This window comes from Asparagus officinalis, chromosome 1 (assembly GCF_001876935.1).
Source record: "Asparagus officinalis chromosome 1, Aspof.V1, whole genome shotgun sequence".
Lineage (NCBI taxonomy): Eukaryota > Viridiplantae > Streptophyta > Magnoliopsida > Asparagales > Asparagaceae > Asparagus > Asparagus officinalis.
In genome coordinates this window covers 7,531,857-7,535,996 of record NC_033794.1, presented here as the reverse complement: position 1 = coordinate 7,535,996, position 4,140 = coordinate 7,531,857, and the positions used below count along the sequence as shown (strand labels likewise).

Here is a 4,140-nt window from a genome sequence, read left to right as displayed (position 1 = left end):
TAAAAACCCCCCCCCCCCCAAAAAAAAAAAAAAGCTTGCAAATTTAATATGTAATATTATATGAGGTAAATTAAGCTTAATATAATGTCTATATTCATGCTTCTTAGGTTGACAAGTTTTAATTTGGATCGTTGACGATCACGGGAAAATGTAACTACTTTGCAAACGGTACTCATAGTTCCTCTAATTATTTTGGTCAAATATTTTTTGGTATATTTAGGAATATCAATGATTATCCCTTTATCTCTAATTTCTCATGGGTTGGATAACATTTTCTTTGTATATATGTCTATTAAGATACAAGCAATATTACCTAAACTTTGGGATTAGCAATAGAAATCAACTAATTAACGTCGAATCCAGCTCATAAAATTGATCTGAACCCTGGAACTACAATCTAATATCATTGCAGTAAGTTCGACAAAATTTTAGGTCTCAGAACGTGTTTGCTTGAAAAAAACACCTTGAAATTTTTTTTACTAGTTCCCTTTCTTTTTAGGGAAAAATGTTTCAAGGCCCCAAAATAAAGACCCAAATGTGACCAAGTTCCTCTAAAAATATATAAACTATTATTTACTTTTTACTGAATACGGGCTTACTTAAGGATGGGCTTTTAATCCAAGATTGTTGATTACTTTAGAATTGAGTTAAAATACCAATTTGACTATGATTGAAAGTTCAGTTTGACTTGAAACACTGAGTTATTATTGGGTCAGGACAATTCCAATTAGAAAAAAAAATAATTAGTGTTAGAATAATTATAATCAGAATTTGATAGGAGAAGATATCCTTTCCCAACTCGGAATTGGAAAGAAAAACGTTTAAATACACAACTGGAGAAATTCTTTATAAACTAAAGATAAAGAAAATTCGAACAAAAAATTAAGATTGTTGGAGCTCCAGTGGACATATATAGGTAACTTTCCAAACTCATTATGTCTATTCTTTTTCTTTTTCTCTTTTTTTTTTTTTTGCTTGCTCGTTTGTTTGTCGGCAATAATTCAATAAAATTTTATGCTAGATTGCTTTTCTTTCTTTCCCGTGCAATGCAAACGCAGTAAAATTTTTATAAAAAAAATAAAGGGTGTGCCGGTGTGGTGTGGATTTCCAGAAGCAAAATAATTATGTGCAAGTTTGTGTTCAAGCTCGTTCATGTTTTCACACTGCTCTGAATTAATTATTACGAGGCTGGAAAATATTCCTCATGTTGATAATGTTTACCGGTGATTGCTCTACTTTAGTTCTTGAAATTGCTTAATATTTTCTAATCCTTGTACTTGATCAGCAGTAAAGATTTAGGATATTTTATTTTAAGATTAACGTTGCCAGAATTATATGTTCTTGGTCAGACTAGGTTCACTCAAATCTGGAGTTTGTCAGGTTTGGCGTAGGGCTGCTAAACCGTAACTATATTCGAGAAAATATCCATAACCGAATGGAAAATTTTGGAAATTAGACCTATTTTGCTAAATATTTAGCAAAAGAGACCGTTTTGCTAAATATTTAGCAAAATAAACCTCTTTTTGGCTTGTTGGCCAAAAAGAGGTCGATTTTGCAAAACAGACCATTCGAAACATACGGGACTAGTAGTCCCGTATGATTTAATCCCCATTAAATCATACGGGACTACTAGTCCCGTATGTTTCAAATGGTCTGTTTTGCAAAATTGACATCTTTTTTGCCTGTTGACAAAAAATAGACCTATTTTGCTAAATATTTAGCAAAACGGTCTGTTTTGCTAAATATTTAGCAAAATAAGTCTATTTTGCAAATTTCTTCTAACCGAATCCGTTGGAATACATATATGATTACTTAAATTTATAACCGGTAGGATATGATTTTGTATTGAAATGTCCAGATCCATATTCAAAATACTTGAGTACATGTTAGTCATCCTATTACGATCGTTTTAATGCTTAGATTATGGATTTAAGACACCTTTGTCTATATTTATCTTTTCCAAGAAACCACATCAACTAAAAGTTTAGATTCTTTCTATGTCAAGATAAATACCAGCATGTAGAATTACAAGTTGCTGATAAAAAGATTAGAATTTTTTTATTTGATCACGAACTACCTTTCCCCTATTTTCTTCCTTTCAACTATCAGAAACTACACTCATTGCAAGTGACTCTGAGGGTTGGAAGATTTGAACATGGCTCGTATGGATCCGGTTTCATGCTTCGTTATAAAAAAAAACTATCAGAAATTGCATATATTTATGTGCTATATACCCTTATATAAGTCTTGTTTAGCAATTCAAAAGTGGATAGAAAAGTAGAAGATGAATTCCTTTTGATTTTTACTGCAAATCTTATTTAGATGATTGAAATTAAAAGATGGAAAGTTGAGGTGGCACGCTTATTGGTGCAGTCATGGAAAGTGAAAGTGACAAGAGTTAGTGGCTTTAAACAAAGATAGTGAACTAATTTTAACCTAAAAGGTTAAGCTGTTAGGTATTAATCACAACTCCTATTTAAATCCACACATGAATATCTAACAATCACTTGTGAGTATAGTCCAATACGTCACGAGATTCATTAACTTATACTAAAACATCAACCACATCTATAAGATCTTCCACCACTTGTGGGGCTAACCACATCTATAGGATCATCCACTGGTTAACCTGACTTGGTTTAGCTTGGATTTTTCTGACCTTTGTCATTCTCCCAACGTCTTCGTGCTTCACATTAGAAGTCACCTTTTTAGTTGAGCCGTAACCTTATATTAAATACTATTTACTGGGGAGTAATCTGGCCCAATTAAGAGTTGATTGACTTTTAAACAGAGATTAGAAATTTATTTTAACCCAAAAGCTTAAGTTGTTACTTGTTAGGTTTTGTTCCCAAATCCTTGTTAAACATATCACTCTTTCGTATCTTTTTCCTATATAAGACCATACTCAGGCATGAATATCCAACACTTGATTCATCCCTAAGCTCAACCTTGAACTACAATTCATATTGATATGTTTGAATTTTTTCCCCCACCCTTTAACATTTTATTATTTAATATTTTACTTAATACGTGCTTATTTAAGGTTGGGCTTTTATTGTTTTTAATTCAAATGTGTTGATTATTTTAGAGCAATTCCAATCAGAAAAGAATTAGAATTAGAATAATCGTAATCAAGAATTTGATCGGGGATAGGAATCCTTTTCTAACTCGGAATAGGAAAGAAAAACGTTTAAATACACTACTTGAGAGATTCTCTATAAACTGAAGAGAAAAAAACTTTCCAAGAAAAATTAGGACCGTCTGAAAAAATTACTCTCGTGGGAGCTCCCGCAGACATAGGTAAATTTTCTTACCGCATTGTATCTTTTTGTTTGTTTTGCTTGTTTTTCTTCGTCATCAATAATTCAATATAAACTTCATGCATGGTTAATTTTCTTTCTCTTTTGCTGCCCGTGCAATGCGCATGCAGTCGAAATTTATACGGGTTCATGTATGCAAACTCTTTCATGTTTTCACATTGTTTACTGGTGTGATTCTTCTGCTTCTATAGTTCTTGAAATCGCTTAATGTTTTTTTCACTAATCCTTATACTTAGCACTAAAAGGTTTAGGGTACATTTGGTTTTAATCCCGAATTTGATGCTCTTGGCTCAGATTAGGTTCACCCGAATCCGGAGTTAGTAGGGTTGGAATCGGATCAAGATCCAACCCTTTTTTGATCCGTCTGGGATAGTTAACAAGCGTCACAATTGGATTCATCTCCACCATTAAAAATTAATAGGGGAGACCGCTCTACATCACAATTGTTGATTTATTTAATGAATAATTGTAATTTGTCTTCGAGCCTAAATTAGGAAAGTAGTATAATTCATAAGAGTGCGGTGAGTGTTAGAACAGATATAATTAAGAGTTTGGATCGCATCAGAACTCACGCTCGCATGTGGGCATCTGATTTGTTCTCTATAATTAAGATAATGGCCTTTTTGGTAGCGGAAAAGATCCAAATCCCTCATAATTATTTGGATAAAGTTTGTTATAAGCATAAATTGCGGGAAACACCTCAATTTATACAATCTTTTTCAAGAAACCACATCAACTAAAAGTTTAGGTTATTTGTATGTCAAGACATGTATCTGCCCGCAACTAAAGATTTACATAAAAAATAAACTACGTTTCTGTA

General features: G+C 32.5%; 1 protein-coding gene across 1 annotated transcript in view; it reads left to right on the top strand.

Annotated features, from left to right (window-relative positions):
* Nucleotides 865-4,140, top strand: part of LOC109847929 (probable histone acetyltransferase HAC-like 3) — a 9,839-nt gene continuing 6,563 nt past the window's right edge. Inside the window, exon 1 of the mRNA XM_020417160.1 lies at nt 865-910. The gene's annotated coding sequence lies outside the window, so the exon portion shown is untranslated. The remainder of the gene's footprint in view (nt 911-4,140) is intronic.